We start from the raw sequence: 23,278 nt of genomic DNA, 5'->3' as shown, positions 1-23,278 counted from the left end.
TCCTATAAGAAGTTAGCCAAAAAGTAGCATCGAAAAACGCTTAGGTTAAGTTTCAGAGTTGCTTCTATTGTACCAAAGCTGGACTTAGACATAATTTCACTCTCACAACATTATGGCTGGTTGGAGACAGTCCGAACCACAAGTACCGGGTCCATGGTTCTGGGCGTATACTGGGGGGACGGGGACGACTCCCATTAACCCCTGACTATACCGGGGATACGCTTATCACAATGCCTTTCTGGTCTGTGCTGAAGCAGGGCATTCTGGCAGCCAAGTGGCTTGGCCTTTATTAGTGAGCCTGGTTACCCCCTCTCGGAACCACAGACTTAGAAATCGCCAGCTCATATACAGTGCATAAAATATATTTATATTATACCCTTATACACCATTTTAATAAAAAATATCACAAAATTCTTCTAAGTCCCTCGGGAAGAGTGAAAGACGCGCACGTTCATTTTCAGAGATCCTAGACCTTCCTATAAGAAGTTAGCCAAAAAGTAGCTTCGAAAAACGCTTAGGTTAAGTTTCAGAGTTGCTTCTATTGTACCAAAGCTGGACTTAGACATAATTTCACTCTCACAACATTATGGCTGGTTGGAGACAGTCCGAACCACAAGTACCGGGTCCATGGTTCTGGGCGTATACTGGGGGGACGGGGACGATTCCCATTAACCCCTGACTATACCGGGGATACGCTTATCACAATGCCTTTCTGGTCTGTGCTGAAGCAGGGCATTCTGGCAGCCAAGTGGCTTGGCCTTTATTAGTGAGCCTGGTTACCCCCTCTCGGAACCACAGACTTAGAAATCGCCAGCTCATATACAGTGCATAAAATATATTTAAATATATACCCATAAACACCATTTTATTAAAAAATATCACAAAATTCTTCTAAGTCCCTCGGGAAGAGTGAAAGATGCGCACGTTCATTTTCAGAGCTCCTAGACCTTCCTATAAGAAGTTAGCCAAAAAGTAGCTTCGAAAAACGCTTAGGTAAAGTTTGAGAGTTGCTTCTAATGTACCAAAGCTGGACTTAGACATAATTTCACTCTCACAACATTATGGCTGGTTGGAGACAGTCCGAACCACAAGTACCGGGTCCATGGTTCTGGCCGTATACTGGGGGGGACGGGGACGACTCCCATTAACCCCTGACTATACCGGGGAGACGCTTATCACAATGCCTTTCTGGTCTGTGCTGAAGCAGGGCATTCTGGCAGCCAAGTGGCTTGACCTTTATTAGTGAGCCTGGTTACCCCCTCTCGGAACCACAGACATAGAAATCGCCAGCTCATATACAGTGCATAAAATATATTTATATAATATATTTATATATATACCCTTATACACCATTTTAATAAAAAATATCACAAAATTCTTCTAAGTCCCTCGGGAAGAGTGAAAGACGCGCACGTTCATTTTCAGAGATCCTAGACCTTCCTATAAGAAGTTAGCCAAAAAGTAGCATCGAAAAACGCTTAGGTTAAGTTTCAGAGTTGCTTCTATTGTACCAAAGCTGGACTTAGACATAATTTCACTCTCACAACATTATGGCTGGTTGGAGACAGTCCGAACCACAAGTACCGGGTCCATGGTTCTGGGCGTATACTGGGGGGACGGGGACGACTCCCATTAACCCCTGACTGTACCGGGGATACGCTTATCACAATGCCTTTCTGGTCTGTGCTGAAGCAGGGCATTCTGGCAGCCAAGTGGCTTGGCCTTTATTAGTGAGCCTGGTTACCCCCTCTCGGAACCACAGACTTAGAAATCGCCAGCTCATATACAGTGCATAAAATATATTTATATTATACCCTTATACACCATTTTAATAAAAAATATCACAAAATTCTTCTAAGTCCCTCGGGAAGAGTGAAAGACGCGCACGTTCATTTTCAGAGCTCCTAGACCTTCCTATAAGAAGTTAGCCAAAAAGTAGCTTCGAAAAACGCTTAGGTTAAGTTTGAGAGTTGCTTCTAATGTACCAAAGCTGGACTTAGACATAATTATACTCTCACAACATTATGGCTGGTTGGAGACAGTCCGAACCACAAGTACCGGGTCCATGGTTCTGGGCGTATACTGGGGGGACGGGGACGACTCCCATTAACCCCTGACTGTACCGGGGATACGCTTATCACAATACCTTTCTGGTCTGTGCTGAAGTAGGGCATTCTGGCAGCCAAGTGGTTTGACTTTTATTAGAAACCCTGGTTACCCCCTCTCGGAACCACAGACTTAGAAATCGCCAGCTCATATACAGTGCATAAAATATATTTAAATATATACCCTTAAACACCATTTTAATAAAAAATATCACAAAATTCTTCTAAGTCCCTCGGGAAGAGTGAAAGACGCGCACGTTCATTTTCAGAGATCCTAGACCTTCCTATAAGAAGTTAGCCAAAAAGTAGCTTCGAAAAACGCTTAGGTTAAGTTTCAGAGTTGCTTCTATTGTACCAAAGCTGGACTTAGACATAATTTCACTCTCACAACATTATGGCTGGTTGGAGACAGTCCGAACCACAAGTACCGGGTCCATGGTTCTGGGCGTATACTGGGGGGACGGGGACGATTCCCATTAACCCCTGACTATACCGGGGATACGCTTATCACAATGCCTTTCTGGTCTGTGCTGAAGCAGGGCATTCTGGCAGCCAAGTGGCTTGGCCTTTATTAGTGAGCCTGGTTACCCCCTCTCGGAACCACAGACTTAGAAATCGCCAGCTCATATACAGTGCATAAAATATATTTAAATATATACCCTTAAACACCATTTTATTAAAAAATATCACAAAATTCTTCTAAGTCCCTCGGGAAGAGTGAAAGATGCGCACGTTCATTTTCAGAGCTCCTAGACCTTCCTATAAGAAGTTAGCCAAAAAGTAGCTTCGAAAAACGCTTAGGTAAAGTTTGAGAGTTGCTTCTAATGTACCAAAGCTGGACTTAGACATAATTTCACTCTCACAACATTATGGCTGGTTGGAGACAGTCCGAACCACAAGTACCGGGTCCATGGTTCTGGGCGTATACTGGGGGGACGGGAACGACTCCCATTAACCCCTGACTATACCGGGGATACGCTTATCACAATGCCTTTCTGGTCTGTGCTGAAGCAGGGCATTCTGGCAGCCAAGTGGCTTGACCTTTATTAGTGAGCCTGGTTACCCCCTCTCGGAACCACAGACTTAGAAATTGCCAGCTCATACAGTATACAGTGCATAAAATATATTTAAATATATACCCTTAAACACCATTTTAATAAAAAATATCAAAAAATTCTTGTAAGTCCCTCGGGAAGAGTGAAAGATGCGCACGTTCATTTTCAGAGCTCCTAGACCTTCCTATAAGAAGTTAGCCAAAAAGAAGCTTCGAAAAACGCTTAGGTTAAGTTTGAGAGTTGCTTCTAATGTACCAAAGCTGGACTTAGACATAATTATACTCTCACAACATTATGGATGGTTGGAGACAGTCCGAACCACAAGTACCGGGTCCATGGTTCTGGCCGTATACTGGGGGGGACGGGGACGACTCCCATTAACCCCTGACTATACCGGGGATACGCTTATCACAATGCCTTTCTGGTCTGTGCTGAAGCAGGGCATTCTGGCAGCCAAGTGGCTTGACCTTTATTAGTGAGCCTGGTTACCCCCTCTCGGAACCACAGACATAGAAATCGCCAGCTCATATACAGTGCATAAAATATATTTATATAATATATTTATATATATACCCTTATACACCATTTTAATAAAAAATATCACAAAATTCTTCTAAGTCCCTCGGGAAGAGTGAAAGACGCGCACGTTCATTTTCAGAGATCCTAGACCTTCCTATAAGAAGTTAGCCAAAAAGTAGCATCGAAAAACGCTTAGGTTAAGTTTCAGAGTTGCTTCTATTGTACCAAAGCTGGACTTAGACATAATTTCACTCTCACAACATTATGGCTGGTTGGAGACAGTCCGAACCACAAGTACCGGGTCCATGGTTCTGGGCGTATACTGGGGGGACGGGGACGACTCCCATTAACCCCTGACTATACCGGGGATACGCTTATCACAATGCCTTTCTGGTCTGTGCTGAAGCAGGGCATTCTGGCAGCCAAGTGGCTTGGCCTTTATTAGTGAGCCTGGTTACCCCCTCTCGGAACCACAGACTTAGAAATCGCCAGCTCATATACAGTGCATAAAATATATTTAAATATATACCCTTAAACACCATTTTATTAAAAAATATCACAAAATTCTTCTAAGTCCCTCGGGAAGAGTGAAAGATGCGCACGTTCATTTTCAGAGCTTCTAGACCTTCCTATAAGAAGTTAGCCAAAAAGTAGCTTCGAAAAACGCTTAGGTAAAGTTTGAGAGTTGCTTCTAATGTACCAAAGCTGGACTTAGACATAATTTCACTCTCACAACATTATGGCTGGTTTGAGACAGTCCGAACCACAAGTACCGGGTCCATGGTTCTGGGCGTATACTGGGGGGACGGGAACGACTCCCATTAACCCCTGACTATACCGGGGATACGCTTATCACAATGCCTTTCTGGTCTGTGCTGAAGCAGGGCATTCTGGCAGCCAAGTGGCTTGACCTTTATTAGTGAGCCTGGTTACCCCCTCTCGGAACCACAGACTTAGAAATTGCCAGCTCATATACAGTGCATAAAATATATTTAAATATATACCCTTAAACACCATTTTAATAAAAAATATCAAAAAATTCTTGTAAGTCCCTCGGGAAGAGTGAAAGATGCGCACGTTCATTTTCAGAGCTCCTAGACCTTCCTATAAGAAGTTAGCCAAAAAGAAGCTTCGAAAAACGCTTAGGTTAAGTTTGAGAGTTGCTTCTAATGTACCAAAGCTGGACTTAGACATAATTATACTCTCACAACATTATGGCTGGTTGGAGACAGTCCGAACCACAAGTACCGGGTCCATGGTTCTGGCCGTATACTGGGGGGGACGGGGACGACTCCCATTAACCCCTGACTATACCGGGGATACGCTTATCACAATGCCTTTCTGGTCTGTGCTGAAGCAGGGCATTCTGGCAGCCAAGTGGCTTGACCTTTATTAGTGAGCCTGGTTACCCCCTCTCGGAACCACAGACATAGAAATCGCCAGCTCATATACAGTGCATAAAATATATTTATATAATATATTTATATATATATACCCTTATACACCATTTTAATAAAAAATATCACAAAATTCTTCTAAGTCCCTCGGGAAGAGTGAAAGACGCGCACGTTCATTTTCAGAGATCCTAGACCTTCCTATAAGAAGTTAGCCAAAAAGTAGCATCGAAAAACGCTTAGGTTAAGTTTCAGAGTTGCTTCTATTGTACCAAAGCTGGACTTAGACATAATTTCACTCTCACAACATTATGGCTGGTTGGAGACAGTCCGAACCACAAGTACCGGGTCCATGGTTCTGGGCGTATACTGGGGGGACGGGGACGACTCCCATTAACCCCTGACTATACCGGGGATACGCTTATCACAATGCCTTTCTGGTCTGTGCTGAAGCAGGGCATTCTGGCAGCCAAGTGGCTTGGCCTTTATTAGTGAGCCTGGTTACCCCCTCTCGGAACCACAGACTTAGAAATCGCCAGCTCATATACAGTGCATAAAATATATTTATATTATACCCTTATACACCATTTTAATAAAAAATATCACAAAATTCTTCTAAGTCCCTCGGGAAGAGTGAAAGACGCGCACGTTCATTTTCAGAGCTCCTAGACCTTCCTATAAGAAGTTAGCCAAAAAGTAGCTTCGAAAAACGCTTAGGTTAAGTTTGAGAGTTGCTTCTAATGTACCAAAGCTGGACTTAGACATAATTATACTCTCACAACATTATGGCTGGTTGGAGACAGTCCGAACCACAAGTACCGGGTCCATGGTTCTGGCCGTATACTGGGGGGGACGGGGACGACTCCCATTAACCCCTGACTTTCCCGGGGATACGCTTATCACAATGCCTTTCTGGTCTGTGCTGAAGCAGGGCATTCTGGCAGCCAAGTGGCTTGACCTTTATTAGTGAGCCTGGTTACCCCCTCTCGGAACCACAGACATAGAAATCGCCAGCTCATATACAGTGCATAAAATATATTTATATAATATATTTATATATATACCCTTATACACCATTTTAATAAAAAATATCACAAAAATCTTCTAAGTCCCTCGGGAAGAGTGAAAGACGCGCACGTTCATTTTCAGAGATCCTAGACCTTCCTATAAGAAGTTAGCCAAAAAGTAGCATCGAAAAACGCTTAGGTTAAGTTTCAGAGTTGCTTCTATTGTACCAAAGCTGGACTTAGACATAATTTCACTCTCACAACATTATGGCTGGTTGGAGACAGTCCGAACCACAAGTACCGGGTCCATGGTTCTGGGCGTATACTGGGGGGACGGGAACGACTCCCATTAACCCCTGACTATACCGGGGATACGCTTATCACAATGCCTTTCTGGTCTGTGCTGAAGCAGGGCATTCTGGCAGCCAAGTGGCTTGACCTTTATTAGTGAGCCTGGTTACCCCCTCTCGGAACCACAGACTTAGAAATTGCCAGCTCATATACAGTGCATAAAATATATTTAAATATATACCCTTAAACACCATTTTAATAAAAAATATCAAAAAATTCTTGTAAGTCCCTCGGGAAGAGTGAAAGATGCGCACGTTCATTTTCAGAGCTCCTAGACCTTCCTATAAGAAGTTAGCCAAAAAGAAGCTTCGAAAAACGCTTAGGTTAAGTTTGAGAGTTGCTTCTAATGTACCAAAGCTGGACTTAGACATAATTATACTCTCACAACATTATGGCTGGTTGGAGACAGTCCGAACCACAAGTATCGGGTCCATGGTTCTGGCCGTATACTGGGGGGGACGGGGACGACTCCCATTAACCCCTGACTATACCGGGGATACGCTTATCACAATGCCTTTCTGGTCTGTGCTGAAGCAGGGCATTCTGGCAGCCAAGTGGCTTGACCTTTATTAGTGAGCCTGGTTACCCCCTCTCGGAACCACAGACATGGAAATCGCCAGCTCATATACAGTGCATAAAATATATTTATATAATATATTTATATATATACCCTTATACACCATTTTAATAAAAAATATCACAAAATTCTTCTAAGTCCCTCGGGAAGAGTGAAAGACGCGCACGTTCATTTTCAGAGCTCCTAGACCTTCCTATAAGAAGTTAGCCAAAAAGTAGCTTCGAAAAACGCTTAGGTTAAGTTTGAGAGTTGCTTCTAATGTACCAAAGCTGGACTTAGACATAATTATACTCTCACAACATTATGGCTGGTTGGAGACAGTCCGAACCACAAGTACCGGGTCCATGGTTCTGGGCGTATACTGGGGGGACGGGGACGACTCCCATTAACCCCTGACTGTACCGGGGATACGCTTATCACAATACCTTTCTGGTCTGTGCTGAAGTAGGGCATTCTGGCAGCCAAGTGGTTTGACTTTTATTAGAAACCCTGGTTACCCCCTCTCGGAACCACAGACTTAGAAATCGCCAGCTCATATACAGTGCATAAAATATATTTATATATATACCCATATACACCATTTTAATAAAAAATATCACAAAATTCTTCTAAGTCCCTCGGGAAGAGTGAAAGACGCGCACGTTCATTTTCAGAGATCCTAGACCTTCCTATAAGAAGTTAGCCAAAAAGTAGCTTCGAAAAACGCTTAGGTTAAGTTTCAGAGTTGCTTCTACTGTATTGTACCAAAGCTGGACTTAGACATAATTTCACTCTCACAACATTATGGCTGGTTGGAGACAGTCCGAACCACAAGTACCGGGTCCATGGTTCTGGGCGTATACTGGGGGGACGGGGACGATTCCCATTAACCCCTGACTATACCGGGGATACGCTTATCACAATGCCTTTCTGGTCTGTGCTGAAGCAGGGCATTCTGGCAGCCAAGTGGCTTGGCCTTTATTAGTGAGCCTGGTTACCCCCTCTCGGAACCACAGACTTAGAAATCGCCAGCTCATATACAGTGCATAAAATATATTTAAATATATACCCTTAAACACCATTTTATTAAAAAATATCACAAAATTCTTCTAAGTCCCTCGGGAAGAGTGAAAGATGCGCACGTTCATTTTCAGAGCTCCTAGACCTTCCTATAAGAAGTTAGCCAAAAAGTAGCTTCGAAAAACGCTTAGGTAAAGTTTGAGAGTTGCTTCTAATGTACCAAAGCTGGACTTAGACATAATTTCACTCTCACAACATTATGGCTGGTTGGAGACAGTCCGAACCACAAGTACCGGGTCCATGGTTCTGGGCGTATACTGGGGGGACGGGAACGACTCCCATTAACCCCTGACTATACCGGGGATACGCTTATCACAATGCCTTTCTGGTCTGTGCTGAAGCAGGGCATTCTGGCAGCCAAGTGGCTTGACCTTTATTAGTGAGCCTGGTTACCCCCTCTCGGAACCACAGACTTAGAAATTGCCAGCTCATATACAGTGCATAAAATATATTTAAATATATACCCTTAAACACCATTTTAATAAAAAATATCAAAAAATTCTTGTAAGTCCCTCGGGAAGAGTGAAAGATGCGCACGTTCATTTTCAGAGCTCCTAGACCTTCCTATAAGAAGTTAGCCAAAAAGAAGCTTCGAAAAACGCTTAGGTTAAGTTTGAGAGTTGCTTCTAATGTACCAAAGCTGGACTTAGACATAATTATACTCTCACAACATTATGGATGGTTGGAGACAGTCCGAACCACAAGTACCGGGTCCATGGTTCTGGCCGTATACTGGGGGGGACGGGGACGACTCCCATTAACCCCTGACTATACCGGGGATACGCTTATCACAATGCCTTTCTGGTCTGTGCTGAAGCAGGGCATTCTGGCAGCCAAGTGGCTTGACCTTTATTAGTGAGCCTGGTTACCCCCTCTCGGAACCACAGACATAGAAATCGCCAGCTCATATACAGTGCATAAAATATATTTATATAATATATTTATATATATACCCTTATACACCATTTTAATAAAAAATATCACAAAATTCTTCTAAGTCCCTCGGGAAGAGTGAAAGACGCGCACGTTCATTTTCAGAGATCCTAGACCTTCCTATAAGAAGTTAGCCAAAAAGTAGCATCGAAAAAAGCTTAGGTTAAGTTTCAGAGTTGCTTCTATTGTACCAAAGCTGGACTTAGACATAATTTCACTCTCACAACATTATGGCTGGTTGGAGACAGTCCGAACCACAAGTACCGGGTCCATGGTTCTGGGCGTATACTGGGGGGACGGGGACGACTCCCATTAACCCCTGACTATACCGGGGATACGCTTATCACAATGCCTTTCTGGTCTGTGCTGAAGCAGGGCATTCTGGCAGCCAAGTGGCTTGGCCTTTATTAGTGAGCCTGGTTACCCCCTCTCGGAACCACAGACTTAGAAATCGCCAGCTCATATACAGTGCATAAAATATATTTATATTATACCCTTATACACCATTTTAATAAAAAATATCACAAAATTCTTCTATGTCCCTCGGGAAGAGTGAAAGACGCGCACGTTCATTTTCAGAGCTCCTAGACCTTCCTATAAGAAGTTAGCCAAAAAGTAGCTTCGAAAAACGCTTAGGTTAAGTTTGAGAGTTGCTTCTAATGTACCAAAGCTGGACTTAGACATAATTATACTCTCACAACATTATGGCTGGTTGGAGACAGTCCGAACCACAAGTACCGGGTCCATGGTTCTGGGCGTATACTGGGGGGACGGGGACGACTCCCATTAACCCCTGACTGTACCGGGGATACGCTTATCACAATACCTTTCTGGTCTGTGCTGAAGTAGGGCATTCTGGCAGCCAAGTGGTTTGACTTTTATTAGAAACCCTGGTTACCCCCTCTCGGAACCACAGACTTAGAAATCGCCAGCTCATATACAGTGCATAAAATATATTTAAATATATACCCTTAAACACCATTTTAATAAAAAATATCACAAAATTCTTCTAAGTCCCTCGGGAAGAGTGAAAGATGCGCACGTTCATTTTCAGTGCTCCTAGACCTTCCTATAAGAAGTTAGCCAAAAAGTAGCTTCGAAAAACGCTTAGGTAAAGTTTGAGAGTTGCTTCTAATGTACCAAAGCTGGACTTAGACATAATTTCACTCTCACAACATTATGGCTGGTTGGAGACAGTCCGAACCACAAGTACCGGGTCCATGGTTCTGGGCGTATACTGGGGGGACGGGAACGACTCCCATTAACCCCTGACTATACCGGGGATACGCTTATCACAATGCCTTTCTGGTCTGTGCTGAAGCAGGGCATTCTGGCAGCCAAGTGGCTTGACCTTTATTAGTGAGCCTGGTTACCCCCTCTCGGAACCACAGACTTAGAAATCGCCAGCTCATATACAGTGCATAAAATATATTTATATAATATATTTATATATATACCCTTATACACCATTTTAATAAAAAATATCACAAAATTCTTCTAAGTCCCTCGGGAAGAGTGAAAGACGCGCACGTTCATTTTCAGGGATCCTAGACCTTCCTATAAGAAGTTAGCCAAAAAGTAGCTTCGAAAAACGCTTAGGTTAAGTTTCAGAGTTGCTTCTATTGTACCAAAGCTGGACTTAGACATAATTTCACTCTCACAACATTATGGCTGGTTGGAGACAGTCCGAACCACAAGTACCGGGTCCATGGTTCTGGGCGTATACTGGGGGGACGGGGACGACTCCCATTAACCCCTGACTATACCGGGGATACGCTTATCACAATGCCTTTCTGGTCTGTGCTGAAGCAGGGCATTCTGGCAGCCAAGTGGCTTGGCCTTTATTAGTGAGCCTGGTTACCCCCTCTCGGAACCACAGACTTAGAAATCGCCAGCTCATATACAGTGCATAAAATATATTTAAATATATACCCTTATACACCATTTTAATAAAAAATATCACAAAATTCTTCTAAGTCCCTCGGGAAGAGTGAAAGATGCGCACGTTCATTTTCAGAGCTCCTAGACCTTCCTATAAGAAGTTAGCCAAAAAGTAGCTTCGAAAAACGCTTAGGTTAAGTTTGAGAGTTGCTTCTAATGTACCAAAGCTGGACTTAGACATAATTATACTCTCACAACATTATGGCTGGTTGGAGACAGTCCGAACCACAAGTACCGGGTCCATGGTTCTGGGCGTATACTGGGGGGACGGGGACGACTCCCATTAACCCCTGACTGTACCGGGGATACGCTTATCACAATGCCTTTCTGGTCTGTGCTGAAGTAGGGCATTCTGGCAGCCAAGTGGTTTGACTTTTATTAGAAACCCTGGTTACCCCCTCTCGGAACCACAGACTTAGAAATCGCCAGCTCATATACAGTGCATAAAATATATTTAAATATATACCCTTAAACACCATTTTAATAAAAAATATCACAAAATTCTTCTAAGTCCCTCGGGAAGAGTGAAAGATGCGCACGGTCATTTTTAGAGCTCCTAAACCTTCCTATAAGAAGTTAGCCAAAAAGTAGCTTCGAAAAACGCTTAGGTAAAGTTTGAGAGTTGCTTCTAATGTACCAAAGCTGGACTTAGACATAATTTCACTCTCACAACATTATGGCTGGTTGGAGACAGTCCGAACCACAAGTACCGGGTCCATGGTTCTGGGCGTATACTGGGGGGACGGGAACGACTCCCATTAACCCCTGACTATACCGGGGATACGCTTATCACAATGCCTTTCTGGTCTGTGCTGAAGCAGGGCATTCTGGCAGCCAAGTGGCTTGACCTTTATTAGTGAGCCTGGTTACCCCCTCTCGGAACCACAGACTTAGAAATCGCCAGCTCATATACAGTGCATAAAATATATTTATATAATATATTTATATATATACCCTTATACACCATTTTAATAAAAAATATCACAAAATTCTTCTAAGTCCCTCGGGAAGAGTGAAAGACGCGCACGTTCATTTTCAGAGATCCTAGACCTTCCTATAAGAAGTTAGCCAAAAAGTAGCTTCGAAAAACGCTTAGGTTAAGTTTCAGAGTTGCTTCTATTGTACCAAAGCTGGACTTAGACATAATTTCACTCTCACAACATTATGGCTGGTTGGAGACAGTCCGAACCACAAGTACCGGGTCCATGGTTCTGGGCGTATACTGGGGGGACGGGGACGATTCCCATTAACCCCTGACTATACCGGGGATATGCTTATCACAATGCCTTTCTGGTCTGTGCTGAAGCAGGGCATTCTGGCAGCCAAGTGGCTTGGCCTTTATTAGTGAGCCTGGTTACCCCCTCTCGGAACCACAGACTTAGAAATCGCCAGCTCATATACAGTGCATAAAATATATTTAAATATATACCCTTAAACACCATTTTAATAAAAAATATCACAAAATTCTTCAAAGTCCCTCGGGAAGAGTGAAAGATGCGCACGTTCATTTTCAGAGCTCCTAGACCTTCCTATAAGAAGTTAGCCAAAAAGTAGCTTCGAAAAACGCTTAGGTTAAGTTTGAGAGTTGCTTCTAATGTACCAAAGCTGGACTTAGACATAATTTCACTCTCACAACATTATGGCTGGTTGGAGACAGTCCGAACCACAAGTACCTGGTCCATGGTTCTGGGCGTATACTGGGGGGACGGGAACGACTCCCTTTAACCCCTGACTATACCGGGGATACGCCTATCACAATGCCTTTCTGGTCTGTGCTGAAGCAGGGCATTCTGGCAGCCATGTGGCTTGACCTTTATTAGTGAGCCTGGTTACCCCCTCTCGGAACCACAGACTTAGAAATTGCCAGCTCATATACAGTGCATAAAATATATTTAAATATATACCCTTAAACACCATTTTAATAAAAAATATCAAAAAATTCTTGTAAGTCCCTCGGGAAGAGTGAAAGATGCGCACGTTCATTTTCAGAGCTCCTAGACCTTCCTATAAGAAGTTAGCCAAAAAGTACAGTAGCTTCGAAAAACGCTTAGGTTAAGTTTGAGAGTTGCTTCTAATGTACCAAAGCTGGACTTAGACATAATTATACTCTCACAACATTATGGCTGGTTGGAGACAGTCCGAACCACAAGTACCGGGTTCATGGTTCTGGCCGTATACTGGGGGGGACGGGGACGACTCCCATTAACCCCTGACTATACCGGGGATACGCTTATCACAATGCCTTTCTGGTCTGTGCTGAAGCAGGGCATTCTGGCAGCCAAGTGGCTTGACCTTTATTAGTGAGCCTGGTTACCCCCTCTCGGAACCACAGACATAGAAATCGCCAGCTCATATACAGTGCATAAAATATATTTATATAATATATTTATATATATACCCTTATACACCATTTTAATAAAAAATATCACAAAATTCATCTAAGTCCCTCGGGAAGAGTGAAAGACGCGCACGTTCATTTTCAGAGATCCTAGACCTTCCTATAAGAAGTTAGCCAAAAAGTAGCATCGAAAAACGCTTAGGTTAAGTTTCAGAGTTGCTTCTATTGTACCAAAGCTGGACTTAGACATAATTTCACTCTCACAACATTATGGCTGGTTGGAGACAGTCCGAACCACAAGTACCGGGTCCATGGTTCTGGGCGTATACTGGGGGGACGGGGACGACTCCCATTAACCCCTGACTATACCGGGGATACGCTTATCACAATGCCTTTCTGGTCTGTGCTGAAGCAGGGCATTCTGGCAGCCAAGTGGCTTGGCCTTTATTAGTGAGCCTGGTTACCCCCTCTCGGAACCACAGACTTAGAAATCGCCAGCTCATATACAGTGCATAAAATATATTTATATTATACCCTTATACACCATTTTAATAAAAAATATCACAAAATTCTTCTAAGTCCCTCGGGAAGAGTGAAAGACGCGCACGTTCATTTTCAGATCTCCTAGACCTTCCTATAAGAAGTTAGCCAAAAAGTAGCTTCGAAAAACGCTTAGGTTAAGTTTGAGAGTTGCTTCTAATGTACCAAAGCTGGACTTAGACATAATTATACTCTCACAACATTATGGCTGGTTGGAGACAGTCCGAACCACAAGTACCGGGTCTATGGTTCTGGGCGTATACTGGGGGGACGGGGACGACTCCCATTAACCCCTGACTGTACCGGGGATACGCTTATCACAATGCTTTCTGGTCTGTGCTGAAGTAGGGCATTCTGGCAGCCAAGTGGTTTGACTTTTATTAGAAACCCTGGTTACCCCCTCTCGGAACCACAGACTTAGAAATCGCCAGCTCATATACAGTGCATAAAATATATTTAAATATATACCCTTAAACACCATTTTAATAAAAAATATCACAAAATTCTTCTAAGTCCCTCGGGAAGAGTGAAAGATGCGCACGTTCATTTTCAGTGCTCCTAGACCTTCCTATAAGAAGTTAGCCAAAAAGTAGCTTCGAAAAACGCTTAGGTAAAGTTTGAGAGTTGCTTCTAATGTACCAAAGCTGGACTTAGACATAATTTCACTCTCACAACATTATGGCTGGTTGGAGACAGTCCGAACCACAAGTACCGGGTCCATGGTTCTGGGCGTATACTGGGGGGACGGGAACGACTCCCATTAACCCCTGACTATACCGGGGATACGCTTATCACAATGCCTTTCTGGTCTGTGCTGAAGCAGGGCATTCTGGCAGCCAAGTGGCTTGACCTTTATTAGTGAGCCTGGTTACCCCCTCTCGGAACCACAGACTTAGAAATCGCCAGCTCATATACAGTGCATAAAATATATTTATATAATATATTTATATATATACCCTTATACACCATTTTAATAAAAAATATCACAAAATTCTTCTAAGTCCCTCGGGAAGAGTGAAAGACGCGCACGTTCATTTTCAGGGATCCTAGACCTTCCTATAAGAAGTTAGCCAAAAAGTAGCTTCGAAAAACGCTTAGGTTAAGTTTCAGAGTTGCTTCTATTGTACCAAAGCTGGACTTAGACATAATTTCACTCTCACAACATTATGGCTGGTTGGAGACAGTCCGAACCACAAGTACCGGGTCCATGGTTCTGGGCGTATACTGGGGGGACGGGGACGACTCCCATTAACCCCTGACTATACCGGGGATACGCTTATCACAATGCCTTTCTGGTCTGTGCTGAAGCAGGGCATTCTGGCAGCCAAGTGGCTTGGCCTTTATTAGTGAGCCTGGTTACCCCCTCTCGGAACCACAGACTTAGAAATCGCCAGCTCATATACAGTGCATAAAATATATTTAAATATATACCCTTATACACCATTTTAATAAAAAATATCACAAAATTCTTCTAAGTCCCTCGGGAAGAGTGAAAGATGCGCACGTTCATTTTCAGAGCTCCTAGACCTTCCTATAAGAAGTTAGCCAAAAAGTAGCTTCGAAAAACGCTTAGGTTAAGTTTGAGAGTTGCTTCTAATGTACCAAAGCTGGACTTAGACATAATTATACTCTCACAACATTATGGCTGGTTGGAGACAGTCCGAACCACAAGTACCGGGTCCATGGTTCTGGGCGTATACTGGGGGGACGGGGACGACTCCCATTAACCCCTGACTGTACCGGGGATACGCTTATCACAATGCCTTTCTGGTCTGTGCTGAAGTAGGGCATTCTGGCAGCCAAGTGGTTTGACTTTTATTAGAAACCCTGGTTACCCCCTCTCGGAACCACAGACTTAGAAATCGCCAGCTCATATACAGTGCATAAAATATATTTAAATATATACCCTTATACACCATTTTAATAAAAAATATCACAAAATTCTTCTAAGTCCCTCGGGAAGAGTGAAAGATGCGCACGTTCATTTTCAGAGCTCCTAGACCTTCCTATAAGAAGTTAGCCAAAAAGTAGCTTCGAAAAACGCTTAGGTTAAGTTTGAGAGTTGCTTCTAATGTACCAAAGCTGGACTTAGACATAATTATACTCTCACAACATTATGGCTGGTTGGAGACAGTCCGAACCACAAGTACCGGGTCCATGGTTCTGGGCGTATACTGGGGGGACGGGGACGACTCCCATTAACCCCTGACTGTACCGGGGATACGCTTATCACAATGCCTTTCTGGTCTGTGCTGAAGTAGGGCATTCTGGCAGCCAAGTGGTTTGACTTTTATTAGAAACCCTGGTTACCCCCTCTCGGAACCACAGACTTAGAAATCGCCAGCTCATATACAGTGCATAAAATATATTTAAATATATACCCTTAAACACCATTTTAATAAAAAATATCACAAAATTCTTCTAAGTCCCTCGGGAAGAGTGAAAGATGCGCACGTTCATTTTCAGAGCTCCTAGACCTTCCTATAAGAAGTTAGCCAAAAAGTAGCTTCGAAAAACGCTTAGGTAAAGTTTGAGAGTTGCTTCTAATGTACCAAAGCTGGACTTAGACATAATTTCACTCTCACAACATTATGGCTGGTTGGAGACAGTCCGAACCACAAGTACCGGGTCCATGGTTCTGGCCGTATACTGGGGGGGACGGGGACGACTCCCATTAACCCCTGACTATACCGGGGATACGCTTATCACAATGCCTTTCTGGTTTGTGCTGAAGCAGGGCATTCTGGCAGCCAAGTGGCTTGACCTTTATTAGTGAGCCTGGTTACCCCCTCTCGGAACCACAGACTTAGAAATCGCCAGCTCATATACAGTGCATAAAATATATTTATATAATATATTTATATATATACCCTTATACACCATTTTAATAAAAAATATCACAAAATTCTTCTAAGTCCCTCGGGAAGAGTGAAAGACGCGCACGTTCATTTTCAGAGATCCTAGACCTTCCTATAAGAAGTTAGCCAAAAAGTAGCTTCGAAAAACGCTTAGGTTAAGTTTCAGAGTTGCTTCTATTGTACCAAAGCTGGACTTAGACATAATTTCACTCTCACAACATTATGGCTGGTTGGAGACAGTCCGAACCACAAGTACCGGGTCCATGGTTCTGGGCGTATACTGGGGGGACGGGGACGATTCCCATTAACCCCTGACTATACCGGGGATACGCTTATCACAATGCCTTTCTGGTCTGTGCTGAAGCAGGGCATTCTGGCAGCCAAGTGGCTTGGCCTTTATTAGTGAGCCTGGTTACCCCCTCTCGGAACCACAGACTTAGAAATTGGCAGCTCATATACAGTGCATAAAATATATTTAAATATATACCCTTATACACCATTTTAATAAAAAATATCACAAAATTCTTCTAAGTCCCTCGGGAAGAGTGAAAGATGCGCACGTTCATTTTCAGAGCTCCTAGACCTTCCTATAAGAAGTTAGCCAAAAAGTAGCTTCGAAAAACGCTTAGGTAAAGTTTGAGAGTTGCTTCTAATGTACCAAAGCTGGACTTAGACATAATTATACTCTCACAACATTATGGCTGGTTGGAGACAGTCCGAACCACAAGTACCGGGTTCATGGTTCTGGCCGTATACTGGGGGGGACGGGGACGACTCCCATTAACCCCTGACTATACCGGGGATACGCTTATCACAATGCCTTTCTGGTCTGTGCTGAAGCAGGGCATTCTGGCAGCCAAGTGGCTTGACCTTTATTAGTGAGCCTGGTTACCCCCTCTCGGAACCACAGACATAGAAATCGCCAGCTCATATACAGTGCATAAAATATATTTATATAATATATTTATATATATACCCTTATACACCATTTTAATAAAAAATATCACAAAATTCATCTAAGTCCCTCGGGAAGAGTGAAAGACGCGCACGTTCATTTTCAGAGATCCTAGACCTTCCTATAAGAAGTTAGCCAAAAAGTAGCATCGAAAAACGCTTAGGTTAAGTTTCAGAGTTGCTTCTATTGTACCAAAGCTGGACTTAGACATAATTTCACTCTCACAACATTATGGCTGGTTGGAGACAGTCCGAACCACAAGTACCGGGTCCATGGTTCTGGGCGTATACTGGGGGGACGGGGACGACTCCCATTAACCCCTGACTATACCGGGGATACGCTTATCACAATGCCTTTCTGGTCTGTGCTGAAGCAGGGCATTCTGGCAGCCAAGTGGCTTGGCCTTTATTAGTGAGCCTGGTTACCCCCTCTCGGAACCACAGACTTAGAAATCGCCAGCTCATATACAGTGCATAAAATATATTTATATTATACCCTTATACACCATTTTAATAAAAAATATCACAAAATTCTTCTAAGTCCCTCGGGAAGAGTGAAAGACGCGCACGTTCATTTTCAGATCTCCTAGACCTTCCTATAAGAAGTTAGCCAAAAAGTAGCTTCGAAAAACGCTTAGGTTAAGTTTGAGAGTTGCTTCTAATGTACCAAAGCTGGACTTAGACATAATTATACTCTCACAACATTATGGCTGGTTGGAGACAGTCCGAACCACAAGTACCGGGTCTATGGTTCTGGGCGTATACTGGGGGGACGGGGACGACTCCCATTAACCCCTGACTGTACCGGGGATACGCTTATCACAATGCTTTCTGGTCTGTGCTGAAGTAGGGCATTCTGGCAGCCAAGTGGTTTGACTTTTATTAGAAACCCTGGTTACCCCCTCTCGGAACCACAGACTTAGAAATCGCCAGCTCATATACAGTGCATAAAATATATTTAAATATATACCCTTAAACACCATTTTAATAAAAAATATCACAAAATTCTTCTAAGTCCCTCGGGAAGAGTGAAAGATGCGCACGTTCATTTTCAGTGCTCCTAGACCTTCCTATAAGAAGTTAGCCAAAAAGTAGCTTCGAAAAACGCTTAGGTAAAGTTTGAGAGTTGCTTCTAATGTACCAAAGCTGGACTTAGACATAATTTCACTCTCACAACATTATGGCTGGTTGGAGACAGTCCGAACCACAAGTACCGGGTCCATGGTTCTGGGCGTATACTGGGGGGACGGGAACGACTCCCATTAACCCCTGACTATACCGGGGATACGCTTATCACAATGCCTTTCTGGTCTGTGCTGAAGCAGGGCATTCTGGCAGCCAAGTGGCTTGACCTTTATTAGTGAGCCTGGTTACCCCCTCTCGGAACCACAGACTTAGAAATCGCCAGCTCATATACAGTGCATAAAATATATTTATATAATATATTTATATATATACCCTTATACACCATTTTAATAAAAAATATCACAAAATTCTTCTAAGTCCCTCGGGAAGAGTGAAAGACGCGCACGTTCATTTTCAGGGATCCTAGACCTTCCTATAAGAAGTTAGCCAAAAAGTAGCTTCGAAAAACGCTTAGGTTAAGTTTCAGAGTTGCTTCTATTGTACCAAAGCTGGACTTAGACATAATTTCACTCTCACAACATTATGGCTGGTTGGAGACAGTCCGAACCACAAGTACCGGGTCCATGGTTCTGGGCGTATACTGGGGGGACGGGGACGACTCCCATTAACCCCTGACTATACCGGGGATACGCTTATCACAATGCCTTTCTGGTCTGTGCTGAAGCAGGGCATTCTGGCAGCCAAGTGGCTTGGCCTTTATTAGTGAGCCTGGTTACCCCCTCTCGGAACCACAGACTTAGAAATCGCCAGCTCATATACAGTGCATAAAATATATTTAAATATATACCCTTATACACCATTTTAATAAAAAATATCACAAAATTCTTCTAAGTCCCTCGGGAAGAGTGAAAGATGCGCACGTTCATTTTCAGAGCTCCTAGACCTTCCTATAAGAAGTTAGCCAAAAAGTAGCTTCGAAAAACGCTTAGGTTAAGTTTGAGAGTTGCTTCTAATGTACCAAAGCTGGACTTAGACATAATTATACTCTCACAACATTATGGCTGGTTGGAGACAGTCCGAACCACAAGTACCGGGTCCATGGTTCTGGGCGTATACTGGGGGGACGGGGACGACTCCCATTAACCCCTGACTGTACCGGGGATACGCTTATCACAATGCCTTTCTGGTCTGTGCTGAAGTAGGGCATTCTGGCAGCCAAGTGGTTTGACTTTTATTAGAAACCCTGGTTACCCCCTCTCGGAACCACAGACTTAGAAATCGCCAGCTCATATACAGTGCATAAAATATATTTAAATATATACCCTTATACACCATTTTAATAAAAAATATCACAAAATTCTTCTAAGTCCCTCGGGAAGAGTGAAAGATGCGCACGTTCATTTTCAGAGCTCCTAGACCTTCCTATAAGAAGTTAGCCAAAAAGTAGCTTCGAAAAACGCTTAGGTTAAGTTTGAGAGTTGCTTCTAATGTACCAAAGCTGGACTTAGACATAATTATACTCTCACAACATTATGGCTGGTTGGAGACAGTCCGAACCACAAGTACCGGGTCCATGGTTCTGGGCGTATACTGGGGGGACGGGGACGACTCCCATTAACCCCTGACTGTACCGGGGATACGCTTATCACAATGCCTTTCTGGTCTGTGCTGAAGTAGGGCATTCTGGCAGCCAAGTGGTTTGACTTTTATTAGAAACCCTGGTTACCCCCTCTCGGAACCACAGACTTAGAAATCGCCAGCTCATATACAGTGCATAAAATATATTTAAATATATACCCTTATACACCATTTTAATAAAAAATATCACAAAATTCTTCTAAGTCCCTCGGGAAGAGTGAAAGATGCGCACGTTCATTTTCAGAGCTCCTAGACCTTCCTATAAGAAGTTAGCCAAAAAGTAGCTTCGAAAAACGCTTAGGTTAAGTTTGAGAGTTGCTTCTAATGTACCAAAGCTGGACTTAGACATAATTATACTCTCACAACATTATGGCTGGTTGGAGACAGTCCGAACCACAAGTACCGGGTCCATGGTTCTGGGCGTATACTGGGGGGACGGGGACGACTCCCATTAACCCCTGACTGTACCGGGGATACGCTTATCACAATGCCTTTCTGGTCTGTGCTGAAGTAGGGCATTCTGGCAGCCAAGTGGTTTGACTTTTATTAGAAACCCTGGTTACCCCCTCTCGGAACCACAGACTTAGAAATCGCCAGCTCATATACAGTGCATAAAATATATTTAAATATATACCCTTAAACACCATTTTAATAAAAAATATCACAAAATTCTTCTAAGTCCCTCGGGAAGAGTGAAAGATGCGCACGTTCATTTTCAGAGCTCCTAGACCTTCCTATAAGAAGTTAGCCAAAAAGTAGCTTCGAAAAACGCTTAGGTAAAGTTTGAGAGTTGCTTCTAATGTACCAAAGCTGGACTTAGACATAATTTCACTCTCACAACATTATGGCTGGTTGGAGACAGTCCGAACCACAAGTACCGGGTCCATGGTTCTGGCCGTATACTGGGGGGGACGGGGACGACTCCCATTAACCCCTGACTATACCGGGGATACGCTTATCACAATGCCTTTCTGGTTTGTGCTGAAGCAGGGCATTCTGGCAGCCAAGTGGCTTGACCTTTATTAGTGAGCCTGGTTACCCCCTCTCGGAACCACAGACTTAGAAATCGCCAGCTCATATACAGTGCATAAAATATATTTATATAATATATTTATATATATACCCTTATACACCATTTTAATAAAAAATATCACAAAATTCTTCTAAGTCCCTCGGGAAGAGTGAAAGACGCGCACGTTCATTTTCAGAGATCCTAGACCTTCCTATAAGAAGTTAGCCAAAAAGTAGCTTCGAAAAACGCTTAGGTTAAGTTTCAGAGTTGCTTCTATTGTACCAAAGCTGGACTTAGACATAATTTCACTCTCACAACATTATGGCTGGTTGGAGACAGTCCGAACCACAAGTACCGGGTCCATGGTTCTGGGCGTATACTGGGGGGACGGGGACGATTCCCATTAACCCCTGACTATACCGGGGATACGCTTATCACAATGCCTTTCTGGTCTGTGCTGAAGCAGGGCATTCTGGCAGCCAAGTGGCTTGGCCTTTATTAGTGAGCCTGGTTACCCCCTCTCGGAACCACAGACTTAGAAATTGGCAGCTCATATACAGTGCATAAAATATATTTAAATATATACCCTTATACACCATTTTAATAAAAAATATCACAAAATTCTTCTAAGTCCCTCGGGAAGAGTGAAAGATGCGCACGTTCATTTTCAGAGCTCCTAGACCTTCCTATAAGAAGTTAGCCAAAAAGTAGCTTCGAAAAACGCTTAGGTAAAGTTTGAGAGTTGCTTCTAATGTACCAAAGCTGGACTTAGACATAATTTCACTCTCACAACATTATGGCTGGTTGGAGACAGTCCGAACCACAAGTACCTGGTCCATGGTTCTGGGCGTATACTGGGGGGACGGGAACGACTCCCATTAACCCCTGACTATACCGGGGATACGCTTATCACAATGCCTTTCTGGTCTGTGCTGAAGCAGGGCATTCTGGCAGCCAAGTGGCTTGACCTTTATTAGTGAGCCTGGTTACCCCCTCTCGGAACCACAGACTTAGAAATCGCCAGCTCATATACAGTGCATAAAATATATTTATATAATATATTTATATATATACCCTTATACACCATTTTAATAAAAAATATCACAAAATTCTTCTAAGTCCCTCGGGAAGAGTGAAAGACGCGCACGTTCATTTTCAGAGATCCTAGACCTTCCTATAAGAAGTTAGCCAAAAAGTAGCTTCGAAAAACGCTTAGGTTAAGTTTCAGAGTTGCTTCTATTGTACCAAAGCTGGACTTAGACATAATTTCACTCTCACAACATTATGGCTGGTTGGAGACAGTCCGAACCACAAGTACCGGGTCCATGGTTCTGGGCGTATACTGGGGGGACGGGGACGATTCCCATTAACCCCTGACTATACCGGGGATACGCTTATCACAATGCCTTTCTGGTCTGTGCTGAAGCAGGGCATTCTGGCAGCCAAGTGGCTTGGCCTTTATTAGTGAGCCTGGTTACCCCCTCTCGGAACCACAGACTTAGAAATCGCCAGCTCATATACAGTGCATAAAATATATTTAAATATATACCCTTATACACCATTTTAATAAAAAATATCACAAAATTCTTCTAAGTCCCTCGGGAAGAGTGAAAGATGCGCACGTTCATTTTCAGAGCTCCTAGACCTTCCTATAAGAAGTTAGCCAAAAAGTAGCTTCGAAAAACGCTTAGGTAAAGTTTGAGAGTTGCTTCTAATGTACCAAAGCTGGACTTAGACATAATTTCACTCTCACAACATTATGGCTGGTTGGAGACAGTCCGAACCACAAGTACCGGGTCCATGGTTCTGGCCGTATACTGGGGGGGACGGGGACGACTCCCATTAACCCCTGACTATACCGGGGATACGCTTATCACAATGCCTTTCTGGTTTGTGCTGAAGCAGGGCATT

The sequence above is a fragment of the Ascaphus truei genome, chromosome 1, assembly GCF_040206685.1.
Source record: "Ascaphus truei isolate aAscTru1 chromosome 1, aAscTru1.hap1, whole genome shotgun sequence".
Taxonomy (NCBI): domain Eukaryota; kingdom Metazoa; phylum Chordata; class Amphibia; order Anura; family Ascaphidae; genus Ascaphus; species Ascaphus truei.
Note: the sequence above shows the minus strand (reverse complement) of the source record.